This window comes from Amblyraja radiata, chromosome 4 (assembly GCF_010909765.2).
Source record: "Amblyraja radiata isolate CabotCenter1 chromosome 4, sAmbRad1.1.pri, whole genome shotgun sequence".
In the NCBI taxonomy this organism is placed as follows: domain Eukaryota; kingdom Metazoa; phylum Chordata; class Chondrichthyes; order Rajiformes; family Rajidae; genus Amblyraja; species Amblyraja radiata.
Window position 1 is genome coordinate 30,438,832 of NC_045959.1, and position 20,502 is coordinate 30,459,333.

Below are 20,502 nucleotides of genomic sequence, written 5' to 3' on the forward strand. Positions count from 1 at the left end.
CCGCTGACCGATCTGCGGGTCAACGACCTCAGCCATTCTGCAGGCGTGCATGGCTTAGCTCAAAGTCAGATCTGGTTTCCTGAGGAGCTCCAATCTTAACCTCTGATTGAGCATCCCCGTAACTAAAATATCCCTGGTAAGCTGGTCTGTCATTACACCGAAACGGCACCTTTGGGCTAGGTATCGCAGGTCAGCAATGAAACATTCAACAGGTTCCTCCGACAGCTGCTTTCTGGTGAAAAAATGCTCCCTCTCTAAAATACGGTTCGAGGGCAGGTCGCAAATCTCCCTGAACTTGCGCAGCAGGCATACCGGGTCGTCAGCAGTCTCTAGAGGTATCTGTACCTGATCATCGGGACACAAGACCGGCGGGTCGTAGGTGAAGGTTCTTGCTCTCCTCATGGCATCAGGGCCGGCAAGGTTGAGAAGTAGAGAGGCTTTAACCGCATCGAGCTCGTTCCGATGTGCGATGTTGATGTAGTGGCTGAAGTCCAACTCGAAGGTAGCCCAGCGCTCTGCAATGTCAGAATCAAAGATGAGGGGCGCGGGCTTTCAGCACGAGGATGCCATGGTCAGTGAAAGCAAAACTCAGAGAAAGAAAGAAAACTCAGAAAAAGAAATAAAACCCGGGAAACAGGAGACGCGAGTCTTTTCCGACTGACACCATGTAAATAAGTGATCAAACACACTTGTACTTTACACTAGTCTTTAATGAGAACACAGGGTTAAACACACATCAGCAGTCACTGTCTCCAGTCTGCTACTGTACTGCGCAGAAGGAGAAGAAGGCGTTATTATAATTGGTAACTAAGGCGTGGTTAGTGGTACTGAGGTAGCTATATTATTGGTTGCATGCATAAACCATCTACAATGGTGAATCCGGTTAAATTGTAGCTGGTCATTTTCACTGTACTTTGGACACCCAGTTATACCTTGCGATGCCTTTGCAGTAATTCTATTGTAGTTATCCAGTTATACCTCTACTGTAACTAAATGATTATACGGTGGTGTGGATATTGATTTACACTGGGGCATATATCTGGTGCAACTTACCAGAAATGTTCAAGGTTTCCTCTGACATCCTGTAGCGTTCTGGAAGCTTTTCGTTTTCGTTTTTAGAGGCACAGCACAGAAACAGGCCCTTCAGCCCACATTCAGACCGTAAATCACCCATTCACTCTGCTATCCCACTTCCTACTCACCAGGGGCAGTTTTCCAGGGGCTAATTAATCTACAACCCGTATCTTTTTGGGAGGAAACCAGAGCATCTGGAAGAAACTCACGGGTGACAGAGAGAACATGCAAACTCCACACAGACAGCACCCAAGGTCAGGATTGAACCCTGGTCTCTGGCACTGTGAGGCAGCAGCTCTACCAGCTGCGACACTGTGCTAAATCCTCACACTCCTGTAGCTGGACAGACTACACCAGAGGTGGGAACTACACCTAGTATCCTTTGTGTAAAATGTTGTCAGCGTGTGAATGAAATTCCAGCCAAGGATACATGGAACGGACTTTGGCCCCCAAACTATCCACTGAGCAATCAATCTGCCAACATCTGACCTCTGCTCCCTTGGATCCTAATTACCTTTTGTTTCTCTTTTGAACTCTGCTTCTTCCTTATTTACCCTACCAATTTCAATGGAAAACTCCCTGATATTCTGGTAATTTACCTCCTCTGAAACCAGGCTAACACACCTAGTGTTATCCGAACATATCCAATCTGCAGAGGAAGTTTAGTTCAGTTTAGAGATACAGTGCGGAAACAGGCCCTTCGGCCCACCAAGCCCACACCGACCAACGACCCCCGATCAACATACCAGAGACAATTTTACAATTTTACTGAAGCCAATTAATCTACAAACCTGTACGTCTTTGGAATGTGGGATGAAATCGGAGCACCTGGAGAAAACACACGTGGTCCCAGGGAGAACATACAAACTATGTACAGGCAGCGCCCATAGTCAGGATTGAACCTGGGACTCTGACGCTGTGAGCCAGCAACTCTACCGCTGCGCCACCGTGTCTCCACAAGTAAGACATGATGGCACGGTAGAGCAACGGTAGAGATCTTCGGTATCCTCCCACACTCCAAAGACGTACAGGTTTATAGGTTAATTAGCATGTAATGTTAATGTGCGGGGATCAGTGGGCAGAGGGGCCTGTTTCCGCGCTGTATCTCTAAACTAAACTAAACTAAAGTCAGAAAACTCTGGAAGACCAAAATCAATGCATTCATAATCTCTTGGAGAATTCCTTGATTAGGGCCTTCAGATTCAGTAGATGCATTGGTTGTATTGTTTATTTGTCTGGGTCTACTAATGTACGCATTCTGCATCTAAATTACCCACTCTCACCATTCTCCCATTTCCTACCATGAAGCCGGGTCAAAAATAGCTTCGTTATTTCCATATTCCCAATTTTAAATTCTCTTCTCTGACCCTGTAAGCGACCCAGGCTTGCATTAATCTCTTCCTTTTATTACACTCAGAAGTACTGACAATATTTATATTTCTTGCCAGTTTGTTCAGATTGTACTTTGTCTCTATAAATTCCTTAGTCAAATCCTAAAATTCTTCCATTCCTCAGGCTCACTGTCAAATTATCTGCTTCAGTTGGTCAATGTAATCATGTTTTTCACATTCCAACCACTCTCTGGCAAAGGCATTTCTCATGAATTCCCCATTGTATTTATTAGAGCTGTTCCTTTATTAATAGCCCATAAATAGAAGCATTGCCACGAAACACTAGCAAAATCTAATAGCTTTTTACTTGATCACTTTCAATCTATCAATTATTGGAGAAAAGTTTGTCTTGCTGTTTCGTCTTTGCTATTATGAAATATCTCGTGCCACCTGCATCCCTGGGCTGCAACATTTGTCCTTTCATCTCTTCCCTTCCCACCATCCATGGACTCACATTTTTTTTTCGAGGTGAAGCAATGAATCATTTGCTGTACACTCTGCATTCAGTGTTCACAACATGATCTGCTCAACTCTGGAGAGACCAGATTTACTTTGCCAAGCACCTGCATCCTATCCACAGAATTGACCCTCAGCTCCCAATTGCCCACCACTTGAATCCGCCATCCCACTCCCCTTTCCATCTGTAACCTCCAGCACTGATACAAGGCAGCCCAGCCCAAGGTTGAACAGCACCTCTATCTGGGAATGTTGTAGCAGTCCAAACTCAATATATCTAATTTTCCAATTTTAGGGAACTAACTTTCTCTATCTTTCTCAGGCCTCTTCATCAGTGATATTAGGAAGTGGCTCTAGAAATCGTGGACGCATTGGTGATCATTTTCCAATGTTCTATAGATTCAGGATCAGTTCCTGTGGATTGGAGGGTAGCTAATGTTATCCCACTTTTTAAGAAAGGCAGAAGAGAGAAAATAGAAAGATTAAACGAGAACTTATTGTTTGAAGTTTGATCTTTATTTTATGAGAAGTTGAAGTGAGGGAATACGTGAAGACCCCGCCAGCCCGCATGCGCGTCAACTTCAGAGCAGCTGTATGAAACCACACACTAGTTGCTGAACTTAAGCTATAAAAAGATTAACGACCTTAGAATTACCAAATTATCTTTATGAGAATAGGGTTGGGAGTGAAGGGCACGTATTCCCTCACTTCAACTTCTCATAAAATAAAGATCAAACTTCAAACGGTAAGTTCTCGTTTAATCTTTCTATTTTATATCGAAGTCACATGAGTGACTACGTGAAGCCTTTAAAGCTTTGTGGTTTCATGCAGTAACCCAATCTGTGTGTGAAACACTTAAACTGATAAACCATTAATGGTAGAAAAACATGGGTTATCAATACCATGATGCTAACTTTCATACATGGCCATTGTTCTCAACCGGACCATAGTCCCAATTGACTTTGAGTTAGACAATAACTCATGCAACACTGTGCAGAATTCTATCTGCAAATATCCAGACATATTCAACCAAATTTTATAACTTATTAACACGCACTGTGTAAGCCTCTTGCTGTATGATGAAAGGGAACTATCCATTCTATTGGCTGCTAATGAGCCATCAGCAATATCTTGAGACTATTGAATAACAATAAAGAAACTATCTTTCATCTCATAGGTATTAGCAAGCTGATCGGTGGGCGGCGCGACTCACGTCGCAGCGGCCTCTACAGTCCGTCTGTCTTTTTATTATTTTTTGTCTCGTTTGAATGTAGTTTTTAATATTTTTTTTTTGTGTATGTGTGTGGGTATGTGTGTGGGGGGCGGGGGGTGGGTGAAACTTTAAAAATCTATCCCCTGCATGGAGAACCCGACCTTTTCTCTGTCGGGTCTCCGTTGTCATTGGGGTCTAGCACCGTGGAGCAGCCTCTGGCAGGAACGACCTGGGGCTCCAGTCGCTGAGCCTGCGGACCTACTCACCATCGCGGAGCTGGCCGAGTTCGGAGCGGGTGGAGCTGTGGTGGCGCGCTGCTGCGACCCGACCCCGGGGATTCGGAGGCTCCAACCGCAGGTCTGGCAGACAGGAACACCGGGAGCCCGCGGGTCCCTGCTGGGAGACCGCTTTTCGGGGCTTCCGCAACGGCGACTTCACCCGCCTGAGTTGTGGGGTTGAAGATTACCTGGAGCGGGGCCTTACATCATCGCCCCGCGCGGCTTGGAATGGCTGCGGGACTTTGCTAGCACCCGCCGGGGGCTCCAACAACAAGACCCGGAGCGCAGCCTTGCATCACCCGGCGCGGCGTAAATGGCCGCGGGACAATTACCATCGCCCGCCGGGGGCTTTGACTCTGACATCGGGAGGGGAATGGGGAGTGCAGGAGAGAGATAAGTCTTTGCCTTCCATCACAGCGAGGAGGAGATGCGCTGTGATGGATGTTTGTGTAAATTGTGTTGTGTCTTGGTTCTTTCTTGTGTGTATGACTGCAGAAACAACATTTTGTTTGAACCTCAATGGGGTTCAAATGACAAATAAATTGTATTGTATTGTATTGTATTGTATAAGCTCAGTGTACTTGTATACCTAATGACACCCCCAATCTCTGCTCTGGTGGGTATGCTGTCACTCCAAATGTACGCAATCATGCCCATTTTGCTTATGAGAGCATTCCCATAACAAGCTACCCTAATGTCAGTTATGACCCAGAGACCGAGCCAGAGATTGAGTACAGACTGTGTTCTTTGTGCTGAAATCAGTTGCGGAAAGCATAATCAACTTAAAAATACTGCTCCCATTAGGAATACAGTAGAATAATATTTGCATAATAATTTACTGATATACATTGCACACTACAATGAGTGTAGGCTTTTAGTGGTCATATAAAAGACACCCTGCATAACGTTAGTGAACAGAGGGTGAATAACAAAGCATTTATTGTCCCACCTATGGTACTATAGAGAATGAGAAAGCAGCACAAGCAGTGTCAATTGTGCTATCGCATAAACGCTTCTCTAGGCCCAAACTGAAAGCCACAAACCTCTGTTACTTCCGTTTAAAAGTAACTCACGTATTTTGTTCACAAACTTCCCATACAATCGTGCAGAGCTAGCTGCCCGAGAAGACAGGCTGCCTCAGCCATCACTCGTGACTGAGTAAATAGGAGTTGCTTCAGCCGCCTTACCATGGCCTGAATGAATAGGCAAAGTTGGCTTTATTAAATTTCATGTTGTCTCATCCTTAATATCGCAAGAGGTATCTACTGATAAACCCCTATGTTTTATCAGCTGCAAATTTTGCATATTATCTAAAACTCGATGACACAATGCCCTTTGAGCTGAGTAGGGCAGCATTAGCTCCCACCACTGGCTTTGTTATCAAAACACCAGATAATCTGTGCCTCATGTGTATAGATATGGCAAAGTATGCATCTTGAAGATCGATTCTCTGAATCAGTTAAATTGCAGAAAGCCAATCATCCATCTTAAACTGGGTAACTAAACACATGATCAGATTAGCCAAATCCTAACCTGATCGGCATGCTCCATGTTTCTGTGATCTTGAGAAGTATCAGAAATATACCCCTCATTTTTCAGAAATATACCCCGCAGACCACTCATCCGCTGTGAGATGTCACTGATTCCACTTGGAACCATCGTTTCCTCTATTGACCGTACGGACGGAAATTTTTGGCTTCTCTTGCATTATCTAGTTATGCATACATTTCGCTGATAACAGATAATTAGAACCTTATGACTAGAAAACACAGTCTCCCCTTGATGTGGGAATACGAGTTCCCTGTCAACTCTTGACTAAAAGAGTCCCACAAATTCTCAGCGTTCTTCCTCAGAGTGGAATTTAGCATAATGCAAGCCTGAATCAGGAATTGCTTCACAGTCCTCTGACTGAAACCACTTGTCTGAGTCACCAATTTTTGATTCACAACATGAACCTGCAGGTCAGATAAAAATATTATATGCCAGACCAGCTTCCTGCTGGTAGCTACCTATCCCAGAGAGGATGGCAACGATGTTTTCAATAAACTGGCAAATCTACTAACTGAGCAGAAATTTAAACATGTGTTGAGGGAGACTTCAACTACTTAATTCTACTGAGCAGCCTGATAACCTCAATCGCAGATGTTGAGGTAGTGCTTCCCTGGTCAATATGACCCATATGGCCAGCCAGTTCCATGATGGTCTACACTGAACCAGGGTAACCAAGCTGTTCCTACTTGGAACTTACAGAGGTTACTATGCAAGGCACCCTGCCAATGACTCTGCATCAACCTGATCTTCTTCAGAGACAGTGAAAAGATACTAGACAGCCCGTATTAAACCCAAACCTGGGCCGACAGACTGCTTTATTTCGGAGCTTTACGGAGGTTAACAAAGAGACCTTACCTGCCAGCATCTCTGAACCCAGGCCGATTTGCTTGTTAGAGCTTCAGCGAAGTTCCATTTGCAGACCCTGTCTGCCATGCTTGCCATTTCTTCAGCTGGTGTGATGTTAGGTAGCTGATGCTGCTGGCCAACTCCGCTTGTAGTGGCTTGCCCGTCCCCGAGGGAACAGTAAATTTAGAGGCAAGAGCAGGCAGCTCTTCCTCATGCGACTCTCGTACATCATGCATTAAAGCATAGGATTCAGGCACATACTCATGTTCGGTGTCAGCTCCATACTGATCTCTGACACTCCCCTAAAGTGGGCGAAATAGTGCAACCCTGAACCAGGCGTTGCCACAGGCATATGACTCGAACTGGCTGTACATGCCTCCGTAACACAGAGCATATTTTGTGCCACCATCTGATTTATCAGATGTTCCAATTGAGACAAACGGCCAATCACATCTGCCATAGATGTGGGGACAGAATCCCCTTGACCCGAATCGTCCGACAGGACTTGTCTCACAGACTTGGCTTTGACTTTGCCCCAACTCGGGGTTGCCAAGCTGCTCCCTCTAGGAGCCGAATCGGGACTAGCTGTGCGGATCGGTGCTGCCAGCGACTCCGAAGTGGCTTTCCGCACTGTGCTGTCGGTATAACTCATCATTATTTATTGTACTTACCAGACAGGTTGCACCTGCTAGTGACTCCGAGTCCTTGCTCCCTTCTGGAGCCTCAATGGAGTATTTTAGGGAGGAGATAGAGCACAACCCTGCACCAGGTGTTGCTTCCTCAGGCCTCTGGCCCCCATATGACCTGGATGAGCCGGCATTATAATCAAACTCACCTCTTTCCGATACTCCCCTAGACAGAGTGGGAGAAATACTGCAACCCTGCCAGGCGTTGTCACAGGCTACTTGCTGGAGCCGTCTGTAATGCCTCCGGTACACGGAATATAGTTTGTTCATATGATTAAAAAGAAGCAGAGCCCCATTAGATCAAAGATTCGACTGCTTTATCGATATCCACATGGTTGGAGTCTCTTATGAAAGAATCTCCAACAGTCCCCTCTACTGAGCGGAAATTATCATGACGCAACCCTGAACCAGGTATTGCTCCACAGGTGTCTAATAGACACAGCTGAAAAAAGGCTTCCCAAGCCAGGAGCTCCTTTCTGGAGCCTCAATGGAGTTCTTAGCGGAGGAAATAGAACGCAACCCTGAACCAGGTGTTGCCTCCTCAGGCCTATGGCTGACTCCCTTTCGGAGCATTACTCCAAACAGCCACCTGCTCCAGTGGAGCCCCATTCTGTGCCGCAATGGCAAGTCAAAATTTACAACACCATTTGATGTATGTGATCATAAACGTCCCTTGTATCCTATCTGCTGCGATAGTCACAAACGTGACCGAACAGCAACCGCTATTAAAAACTGCCAGCCCTATTTATAACTGCCTTATAAATAGTGCACACACTATATGCTGGTCTACAGCGTATGCTGCCTCAGCCGGCAGCATCTATGTTTAAAATTGGTAGGCGCTACGGCAGCTGAGCTTACCTCGCTGCCCAGGCCGCGGCTATTTTTCAAAAGCACCGGCTGCTGCTAATCTTTAGCAGCGATCACTAGCCTAGCCGTGCCGGCAGCCCCAACTCCTAATGGAGCTTCCACGGTGGCCTCCAAATCCGGCCGCCTGCTCCCGTTCGGAGCTCCAACGTCGGCAGACACAATATTGTATCTCAGCTCCTTATGGAGCTTCCACGGCGACCTCCAAATCCGCCGCCCCTGTCCGCTACTCCGGGCCCGCTGTACCGCAGCGGCCCGCTGAAGCCAAAATTAACTTACCTGCCAGAGCAGTTTCAAACTGCTCCAACTTCCGCGCCGTGCGTCGACGTATTGACGCACATGCAGGCTGGCGGGCTCTTCACGTAGACGCTCACGTGACTTCGATATAAAACAGGGAATTATAGACCAGTTAGCCTGACATCGGTGGTGGGGAAGATGCTAGAGTCAATTATAAAAGATGAGATAGCCCAACATTTGGATAGCAGTAACAGGATCAGTCCGAGTCAGCATGGATTTACAAAGGGGAAATCATGCTTGGCTAATCTTCTGAAATTTTTTGAGGATGTAACCAGGAAAATGGACAAGGGAGAGCCAGTGGATGTGGTGTATCTGGACTTTCGGAAAGCATTTGATAAGGTCCCACATAAGAGATTAGTGGGCAAAATTAGAGCACATGGTATTGGGGGTAGAGTGCTGACATGGATAGAAAATTGGTTGGCAGACGGGAAACAAAGAGTAGGGATTAACGGGTCCCTTTCAAATAGTGGGGTACCGCAAGGCTCGGTGCTGGGAAAGCAGCTATTTACAATACACATCAATGATTTAGATGAAGGGATTCAAAGTAACATTAGCACATTTGCAGATGACACAAAGCTGGGTGGCAGTGTGAACTGTGAAGAGGGTGCTATGAGAATGCAGGGTGACTTGGACAGGTTGGGTGAGTGGGCAGATGCATGGCAGATGCAGTTTAATGTGGATAAATGTAAGGTTATCCACGTTGGTAGCAAAAACAGGAAGGCAGATTATTATCTAAATGGGGTCAAGTTGGGAAAAGGGGAAGTACAGCGGGATCTGGGGGGGTCCTTGTTCATCAGTCAATGAAAGTAAGCATGCAGGTACAGCAGGCAGTGAAGAAAGCGAATGGCATGTTGGCCTTCATAACAAGAGTAGTTGAGTATTTGGAGCAAAGAGATCCTTCTGCAGTTGCACAGGGCCCTAGTTAGACCACACCTGGAGTATTGTGTACAGTTTTGGTCCCCTAATTTGAGTAAGGAAATTCTTGCTATAGAGGGAGTGCAGCGTAGGTTTACAAGGTTAATTCCCGGGATGGCGGGACTGTCATATGCTGAGAGAATGGAGCGGCTGAGCTTGTATACTCTGGAATTTAGAAGGATGAGAGGGTATCTTATTGAAACATGTAAGATTATTAAGGGTTTGGACACTCTAGAGGCAGGAAACTTGTTCCCAATGTTGGGGGAGTCCAGAACCAGGGGTTTAAGAATAAGGGGTAAGCCATTTAGAACAGAGATGAGGAAACACTTTTAAACACAGAGAGTTGTGAGTCTGTGGAATTCTCTGCCTCAGGGAGCAGTGGAGGCTGGTTCTCTGGATAGTTTCAAGAGAGAGCTAATTAGGGCATTTAAAGATAGCGGAGTCAGGGGATATGGGGAGAAGGCAGGAACGGGGTACTGATTGTCAGCCATGATCACATTGAATGGCGATGCTGGCTCGAAGGGCCGAATGGCCTACTCCTGCATCTATTGTCAATTGTTTTTTGATGGTGTATTTGTACAGCCTAACCTGGTGAACATGAGTCAGTGCCCTGCTATTAGTAACTGTGTGTGCATATGCCTTTTTCTGTAAATATAGACATAGATGGCAGCATGGGCTTTTAGGAATGTTGCAGCCAACTTTATTTAGTTAATTGATATATTTCAAGATGTGCACTGAGCATCATGTGATCATGAAATGATGCCTATATATTTCATGTTCACATATTCTGTTGTGCTGCAGCAAGTAAGAATTTCATTGTCCCGTCCGGGACATATGACAATAAAACACTCTCTTTCACTCTCTCTCATGTCATCTGGATCAAATTATTAAGGGCCCTTCAGAATTGGTTGCTTCATAGGTTAATGTTCATAAATTATTGGAGCAGAATTAGGCCATTCAGCCCATCAAGTCAACTCCGCCATTCAATTATGGCTGATCTATCTATCCCTCTCAACCCCATTTTTCTGTCTTCACCCCATAACCCCAGACACCCTGACTAATCACGAATCTGTCAATCTCTGCCTTAAAAATATCCATTGACGGCCTCCTCAGCCGTCTGTGGTAATGAATTCCACAAATTCACCACCCTCTGACTAAAGAAATTCCTCCTCATCTCCTTCCTAAAGGAACGTCCTTTTACTCTGAGTTTATAACCTCAGAGTAAAAGGTCCGAGACGCTCTCACAAGTGGAAACATCTCCACATTTACTTCATCCAGGCCTTTCACAGTAATTTTCAACGAGGTCCCTTCATTGAATGGCCTAATTCTACTCCCATCACTTATAATCTTATGCGCTCATCCTTCTAAACTCCAGTGAGTACAGATCCAGTGCTTTCAAATGCTCATCATATGTTAACCTATTCATTCCTGGAATCATTCTCATAAACCTCCTCTGGACCCACGCCAACGCCAACATATCCTTCTTCAGATATGGGGCCTAAAACACCTCACAATATTCTAAATGCAGTCTGACCAGCACCTTATAGAGCTACAGCATTACATTCCCCTTTTTATATTTTAGACATCTCAAAATAAATGCTAGCATCGCATTTGCCTTCCTTACTATCGATTTGCCTAGAAAATTAACTTTTTGGGAATCCTGTATCGGCACTCCCAAGTCCCTTTGCACTTTTGATTCCTTGAATTCTCTCCCCATTTAGAAAATAGTCTATGCCTTTATTCCTACTACCAAAATGCATGACTCCAATCTTTGCTACACTCTGCCACTTCTCTGTCCACTCTCCCAATCTGTCCAAGTCCTTCTGCAGAGTCCCTGCTTTCTCTACACTACCTGCCCCTCCACCCTATCTTCGTATCATCTGCAAACTTGGCCACAAAGCCTTCAATTTCCTCATCCAAATCATTGATATACAACGTGAAGAGTAGCGGCCCCAGCACCGACCCCTGCAGAACTCCGCTAGACACTGCCAGCCAAGCAGAAAAAGCCCCATTTATTGCAATTCTTTGTCTTCTGCCATCCAGCCAACCTGCTATCCATGCTGGTATCTTCCGTCTGATGTCATGGCCTCTCATTTCCTTTAGCAGCTTCACGTGGGGCACCTTATCAATGGCCTTCTGAAAATCCAGGTGATCATCCATTGACTCACCTTTGTCTATCCTGCTATTTACTTCCTTAGCCAACAGGTTCATCAGGCAAGATCTCCCCTTCACAAAGCCATGCTAACGTCGGCCTATTTTATCGGAAACTTCTAAGTACTCAGAAACCTCATTCTTTATCACGGACTCTAAAATCTTACCAACCACTGAAGTGAGAGTAACCGGCCTATAATCCACACTAATCTGTTTTGATCCCTTCTTGAACTATTGACAAATTTCCAATCGTCTGGAACCAAGCCCTGTCTCTAGTGATTCTTGAAATATCACTATTAATGCCTCCACAATCTCTAAAGCCCCCTCTTTCAGAACCCTGGGGTGCAGTCCATCCCAGGTGACTTATCCACCTTCAGACCTTTCAGCTTCCCAAGCACCTTCTCCTTAGTAATAGCCACTCCACTAACTTACACCCCCCGACTCTCTTGAATTTCCGGCACGTTGCTGGTGTCTTCCACTGTGAAGATTGATGCAAAAAACATATTGAATTCATCTGCCATTTCTTTATTCCCCATTATCACTTCTCCAGCATAACCTTCGCAGCCCAACGTCAACACTTGCCTGTTTCTTACTCTTTATATATCTGAAGAAACTTGCTCTTTTATATTACTGGCTAGCTTACTTTCATATTTCATCTTTTCTCCTGTATTGCCTTTTTCTGTTGTTTTTCAAAAGCTTCCCAATCCTCCAGCCTCCCACTAACCTTTGCAATTTTATATGCCTTCTCTTTTATGTTTATGCTGTCTTTGATTTCCCTTGTTAGCCGCTGTCGCCATTCTCCCTTTAGAATTGTGCTTTGTCTTCAAATGAAAAGATCCTGCATCTTCCGAATTGTTCCTAGAAATTCCCGGCATTGCTGTTCCACTGTCGGTCCTGCTGGGGTCCCTTACCAATCAACTTTAGCCAGCTCTTCCCTCATGCCTCTGTAGTCCTCTTTGCTCAAGAGGAATACGGACATGTCCAATTTCATCTTCTCCCTCTCAAATTGCAGTTTGAATTTGATCATATTATGGTCACTACCTCCTAGTGGTTCCTTTACCTTAAGCTCCCTAATCAAACCTGGTTCATTACACAATACCAAATCCAGAATTGCCTTTTCCCTGGTAGGCTCAACTACAAGCTGCTCTAAGAAACCATCTCGGAGGCACTCCACAAATTCCTTCTCTTGGGGTCCACGACCAACCTGATTTTTCCAGTCTACCTGCAGATTGAAATCTTTCATGACCACCGTAACATTGCCTTTCTTACATGCCGATTGTATCTCCTGCTGTAATTTGAACCTTACTTCCTGGCTACTGTTTGGGGGCTTGTAAATAGCTCTCATCAAGGTATTTTTACCGTTGCAATTTCTCAGCTCTACCCACAAGGGTTCTACATCTTCTGATTCTATGTCACCCATTGCTAAGGACCCAATACTCCGGAAGTGGCGGCGCTGTGAAACGGCTGCGGCTCGCCTGCAGTCTGTCTTGTTCAGTTAAACTTTTGGTTATTAGGTTGTGTTATGTGTGTGTGTGGGGGGGGGGGGGGGGGGGAAACAGGGCTTTCTGTCTCTCCCTTCGGGGGAATGCGACTTTCTTATCGTATCCCCATTCTCTTCTCCCGTCAGAGCTGAGGCCTAATGGCGGAGATGGCGGCCTCCAACCTGTGACCGACCTCGAGGATCCGGAGGTAGAGCCAGCCAGGACTTACCAGCGCGAGGCTGGCCGTCTTCGAGCTGCGGCGGCGTTCGGGCAGCGGCTCGACTCGGCGCGCCGGTGAGGGTGGATGGCGTGGCCCGGCTCCCGGCTGGAAGGCGCTCCCGTGTGGGCGGCCCGGTGCGGCGCTGAGACGCTCCCGAGAGGGCGGCCCGGTGCGGCGCTGAGACGCTCCCGTGAGGGCGGCCCGGTGCGGGGCTGGAAGGCGCTCCGGTGTGGGCGGCCCGGCTCCCTGCTGGAAGGCGCTCCCGTGTGGGCGGCCCGGTGCGGCGCTGAGACGCTCCCGTGAGGGCGGCCCGGTGCGGGGCTGGAAGGCGCTCCGGTGTGGGCGGCCCGGCTCCCTGCTGGAAGGCGCTCCCGTGTGGGTGGCCCGGTGCGGCGCTGAGACGCTCCCGTGAGGGCGGCCCGGTGCGGGGCTGGAAGGCGCTCCGGTGTGGGCGGCCCAGCTCCCGGCTGGAAGGCGCTCCCGTGTGGGCGGCCCGGTGTGGGGCTGAGACGCTCCCGTGTGGGCGGCCCGGTGCGGGGCAGAGATGGTGCTCCGGCGGCTGAGGCGGCGTTCTGGCTGCGGCGACCTGAATCCGGGGCTCGGCCGCGGGCCAGTGGATGACATCGTCGGGAGCTCGCGGGTCACAGGTTGATGCCTGTTTTCCGGAGCTCCCGTGGCAACAACTGTCCGCTGGACTGGAGGGCGGCAGCTTCGACCACCCCCGGGCCGCGGAGCTTGGTGAACTCACTGTGGTGGATGTTAATTTGTGTTTATTGTGTGTTTTGTTGTTTATTATTACATGTATGGCTGCAGGCAACGACATTTCGTTCAGACCGAAAGGTCTGAATGACATATAAAGGATTAAATTCAATTAAATTCAATTTCATTCCTTACCAGCAGAACTACCCCTCTGCCCACCTGACTGTCTTTTCGGTAGGATGTGTAACCCTGGATATTCAGCTCCCTGCTCCAATCCTCTTTCAGCCACATATCCGTGATGCCCACAACCTTGTACCTAACCATTTTAAACGGTGCTACAAGCCTATCCACTTTGTTCTGTGTACGACGTGCATTCAAATATAACACATATCCACATAAGAGATTAGTATACAAACTTAAAGCACACGGTATTGGGGGTTCAGTATGGATGTGGATAGAGAACTGGCTGGTAGACAGGAAGCAAAGAGTAGGAGTAAACGGGTCCTTTTCACAATGGCAGGCAGTGACTAGTGGGGTACCGCAAGGCTCAGTGCTGGGACCCCGGCAATTTACAATATATATTAATGATTTGGACGAGGGAATTGAATGCAACATCTCCAAATTTGCGGATGACACAAAGCTGGGGGGCAGTGTTAGCTGTGTGGAGGATGCTAAGAGGCTGCAAGGTGACTTGGATAGGCTGGGTGAGTGGGCAAATGCATGGCAAATGCAGTATAATGTGGATAAATGTGAGGTTATCCACTTTGGTGGCAAAAACAGGAAAGTAGACTATTATCTGAATGGTGGTCGATTAGGAAAGGGGAAGATGCAGCGAGACCTGGGTGTCATGGTACACCAGTCATTAAAAGTAGGCATGCAGGTGCAGCAGGCAGTGAAGAAGGCGAATGGTATGTTAGCATTCATTGCAAAAGGATTTGAGTATAGGAGCAGGGAGGTTCTACTGCAGTTGTACAGGGTCTTGGTGAGACCACACCTGGAGTATTGCGTACAGTTTTGGTCTCCTAATCTGAGGAAGGACATTCTTGCCATAGAGGGAGTACAGAGAAGGTTCACCAGACTGATTCCTGGGATGTCAGGACTTTCATATGAAGAAAGACTGGATAGACTTGATTTGTACTCGCTAGAATTTAGAAGATTGAGGGGGGATCTTATAGAAACGTACAAAATTCTTAAGGGGTTGGACGGGCTAGATGCAGGAAGATTGTTCCCGATGTTGGGGAAGTCCAGAACAAGCGGTCACAGTTTAAGGATAAGGGGGAAATCTTTTAGGACCGAGATGAGGAAAACATTTTTCACACAGAGAGTGGTGAATCTGTGGAATTCTCTGCCACAGAAGGTAGTTGAGGCCAGTTCATTGGCTATATTTAAGAGGGAGTTAGATGTGGCCCTTGTGGCTAAAGGGATCAGCGGGTATGGAGAGAAGGCAGGTATAGGATACTGAGTTGGATGATCAGCCATGATCATATTGAATGGCGGTGCAGGCTCGAAGGGCCGAATGGCCTACTCCTGCACCTATTGTCTATGTTTCTATGTAAACACCTTTCGTTCGGTGTTCACCACCCCTTCTCGCATTGGTCACAATTTTACCAGATCTTGGTCTCTTATTCCTATTACTTCGGAGACTTCAGTAACCTCTCCTGCATTCTCCTTCCCTTGAACTTCATCCATACATTTCCAATTTGTTGACCTCCCCCCCACACACTATTTAGTTAAAAGCCCTCTCTACAGCCCTTGTTGTGAGGTTCATCCAGCCAGCTGGAATTGTACTGATCCTAAATATCCATCAGGCTACATTCTTGTTGGGGTTCAATAGTGGGACGGACATCTGATAAATACCTGGAAGGCTGCTAACTGGGAGAGCCACGTCTCATCAGGTTCCTTGAATGTAGATGACATCAATCCAAGAACAAGATGTGTTATACATGAAGATTAAAATGACTGGATCTTTGATCTCGTAGCATTCAAAGGTGTGGAAACAGAGCACTGTGATCACTGCGAAACACCAAGTAAAGTGTTCTCAGTAGACACAAAATGCTGGAGTAACTCAATGGGACAGGCAGCATCTCTGGAAAGAAGGAATGGCTGGCGTTTTGGGTTGAGAACCGTCTTCAGACCCTACACGCCTTCTCAGTGCTTCTGTGCACTTCTGTATGCGAGAGAGTACTTTGGAGCACTTTGCCCTGCTCTTTTAATGCAAATATCTGCTGATTTCTTTCCAACCGTTAATTCAATGAACATTTGCAGTTGATAATGTACCTGTAATTGTACTCACAGCCTGCATAGTTTGGTTCAGTATAGTTTATTGTCACGTACACCAAGGTACAGTATAAAACTTTTGTTGCGTGCTATCCAGTCAGCGGAAAGACATGATTACAATTGAGCCATTACGGTATATAGATGTATGATAAGAGAATAACGTATAATGCAAGGTGAACAAGGATAGTCTGAGGGTCACCAATGAGGTAGATAGTAGTTCAGCACTGCTCTCAGAATGAGGTAGGATGATTTAGTTGCCTGATAACAGCTGGGATGAAACGGTCCCTGAATCAGGACGTGCTCCCCATAATTCTAACACATGTTAATACCTTAAATGAAGCAGTAAATCTGTGAGTAAGATATGAATGAGTGTCAACCTTGATATTTGAGACTCCAATAAAATCTTACATGGCATATGTACAGTGCATTCAGAAAGTATTCACACCCCACATTTTGTTACGTTACAGCCTTATTCTAAAATAGATTAAATTCATTTTTAAAATCATCAACCTTCACACAATACCCCATAATAAAAAAGCGAAAACAGGTGTTTAGAATTTTTTGCAAAGTAATTAAAAAGAAATAACTAAAATATCACATTTACATAAGTATTCAGATCCTTTGCTATGACACTAAAATATGAGCTTAGGTTCATCCTGTTTACATTGATTATCTTTGAGATGTTTCTACAATTTGATTGGAGTCCACCAGTGGTAAATTAAATTGATTGTACATGATTTGGAAAGGCACACACCTGTCTATATAAAGTCCCACAGTTGACAGTGCATGTCAGAGCAAAAACCAAGCCATGAGGACGAAGGAATTGTCCGTAGACCTCCGAGGCAGGATTGTGTCGAGACACAGATCTGGGGAAGGGTATAAAACAATTTCTGCAGCATTACACGTCCCGAAGAGCACAGTGGCCTCCGTCATTCTTAAATGGAAGAACTTTGAAACCACCAGGACTCTTCATAGAGCTGGTCGCCCGGCCAAACTGAGCAATCGGGGGCGAAGAGCCTTGGTCAGGGAGGTGATCAAGAACCCAATGGTCACTCTGACAGAGCTCCAGAGTTCCTCTGCGGAGATTGGAGAAACTTAGAGAAGGACAACTATATCTACAGCACTCCACCAATCAGGCCATTATGGTAGAGTGGCCAGACGGAAGCCACTCCTCAGTAAAAGGCACATGACAGCCCACTTGGAGTTTGCCAAAAGGCACCTAAACAAGATTCTCTGGTCTGAAGAAACCAAGATTGAACTCTTTGGCCTGAATGCCAAGGGTCACGTCTGGACATCCATAGTAAAGGTGAGGGAGTGGGGGCCTGGAAAACGGAAGTCATTGAGTAGAAGAAGAGCTTGTGAGGTGCCTTGGACATAGGGAGGGAGGGATGGGACCGGGGGGGGGATAGGATGGAGTCGAGGTATGTGGAAATTAATTTGGTGGGGCATGACCAAGCAGAAATAATGGGTCTGCCAGGACAGTTCTGTTTGTGGATTTTGGAGAGAAGATAAAATCGGGCCATGCAGGGCTGGGGAACGATAAGGTTGGAGGCTTTAGGGGGCAGAAATCCGGAAGTGATGGTCAGTAATGGTGCTTGAATTTAAGGTCTGGTGCTCGTCTGTGGGGTCATGCTCCAAGGATAAGTAAGAGGAGGTTCCTGAGAGATCTCCTGGTGGCTCAGTACTTCGACCCCCTTCCATTCCCACACTCAAGTCAATTTTATTTGTATAGCACATTTAAAAACAACTCTCGTTGACCAAAGTGCTTTACATCAGTGCAGGTACTAACGTGCTACATACAATGGTACACAGATCTACTAGACATACATACAGCGCTCCCTCAAAGGCCCTCAAGAAACGCTTGTGAGTAGAAATAGGTTTTAAGTCTAGACTTAAAGGAGTCGATGGACGGGGCAGTTCTGATTAGAAGAGGGATGCTGTTCCACAGTCTAGGAGCAGCAACCGCAAAAGCGCAGTCGCCCCTGAGCTTAAACCTAGACCGCAGGATGGTCAGTAGCCCCAAGTCGGCCGACCTGAGGGACCTAGAGGTAGAATGGTGGGTTAGCAGATTTTTGATGTAGGTGGGGGCAATTTGTATACATAAAGGAGGAGCTTGAAATTAATCTGAACCGCACTGGGAGCCAGTGGAGAGAGGCCAGAATTGGGGTGATGTGGACTCTTTTTCGGCTACCCGTCAGAAGTCTCGCTGCGGCGTTTTGGACCAATTGCAGGCGGGACAGGGATGATTGGCTAATGCCAGTGTATAGGGAGTTGCAGTAATCAAGGCGGGAGGAGATAAATGCGTGGATGAGTTTTTCAAGGCTATCGAAGTGGAGGAATGGTTTGATTTTAGCTACCGTGTGAAGCTGGAAGAAGCTAGCTTTTACCACCACATTGACTTGTTTGTCAATGCTGTGGTAAACACTGTCCTGGGCCTCCTCCATTGTCAGAGCGAGGCCCAGCGCAAATTGGAGGAACAGCAGCTCATATTTCACATGGGTAGTTTAGACCCCAGCAGTATGAACATTGACTTCTCTAACTTCAGATAGCCCTTGCTTTCTCTCTCCATCCCCTCCCCCTTCCCAGTTCTCCCACTAGTCTTACTGTCTCCGCCTACATTCTATCTTTGTCCTGCCCCCTCCTCTGACATCAGTCTGGAGAAGGGTCTCGACCCGAAACATCACCCTGGAGAAGGGCCTCGACCCGAAACATCACCCATTCTTTCTCTCCAGAGATGCTGCCTGACCCGCTGAGATACTCCAGCATTTTCGATTTTATCAGCATCTGCAGTTCTTTCTTACACAAGACTCTTTGGACACTTTGTGAGAACATGTCTGTGACGATGTCAATAAACATAGTGTGCACAGTAAGCAGGCAGCATGCAAAGTGCTTTAGACCAGCCTGGCAAAAGAAAAAGCGTGAGCAGCCCTTTACTGTTGTGTCCCACAGGACATGGTTAGAATGCAACAAAGACTTTTCACTGTACACGTGACAATAAACTAAACTACACTGGAAACAATATTTGTAAAACCTGAAGATAAACACAAAATGCTGGAGTAACTTAGAGGGACAGGCAGCATCTCTGGAGAGAAGGAATGGGTGACGTTTTGGGTCGAGACCCGAACGCCACCCATTCCTCCTATCCGGATATGCTGCTTGTCCCACTGAGTTACTGCAGCATTTTGTGTCTATCTTTGGATTAAACCAGCATCTGCGGTTCCTTCCTATATTAAAGGAAACAGGCCCCGTTGTTAGCTGTGGACTCGGTGAGAACAGCTGATCAGTCTGTGGTCTAAGTAAACAAATAAGTAACAGCATTGTACTATTGTTAATACACTATGCATATTTGAAATTGGAACAGCTATTTACATATGTAATGAAAATTCCCACAGAAAGTCAGGCGGGTCACACTACACACCCGGGCCTGAGCAGAAATGGCTGCAATTTTATTCAACTCCTGGGGAAACATATTGTTATCTGCTGTGTTGTGGGCAGGACTGTTGTTAGAACTCAGTGGGCTTGCTCTGATTCTGGCGTCAGGAAGGATATACTCACCCCAGTTGGCTGAGTTCATCAAAGCCTGCGCATACCGGCAGCTTTGAAGTCAAGTCTTTGAAATTGTGATTATTTATTTTCTTGTGGCTGCAACACTGTGATCAGTGAAACCACTGTGTCACTGTCAACTCTCAGCAACACCAGCCTTGTTTTCCCAAACTCTGCAAAGCTACTCCAACAAATCTTTATCACATTGACTGAATGACTTGCCTGCATTCTACATTCCCGATCTATTCTTAGAAATGAGGAGCACAGATGCAATATCCGACCTGAAGCGTCATAACCCATATTATCATGTTATAACAATGAGGAACTGCAGATGCTAGCTCGTACTAAAGAAAGACACACAATGCTGGTCACTCAGCGGGTCCGGCAGCATCTCTGGACAACATGAATAGGTGATGTTTCAGTTTGGGATCATTCTTCACGCCTATATTACTTGTGCTTTGGTGAATGACTCACATTACTGGATGAAGATCACCACATCATCCATTTGTTAATGGTCATACTGTCATTTAAAATGCTCTGACATTTGTGGAGAATGTGGA

General features: G+C 46.4%; 1 long non-coding RNA gene across 1 annotated transcript; it reads left to right on the forward strand.

The window, feature by feature from the left end:
* The first annotated feature begins 225 nt into the window (after positions 1 to 225).
* LOC116971706 lies at positions 226 to 15,839 on the forward strand. The gene is made up of 3 exons (XR_004411572.1): positions 226 to 235; positions 4,154 to 4,156; positions 15,772 to 15,839. It is a non-coding gene; the product is annotated as an uncharacterized LOC116971706 (long non-coding RNA).
* Positions 15,840 to 20,502: the final 4,663 nt, after the last annotated feature.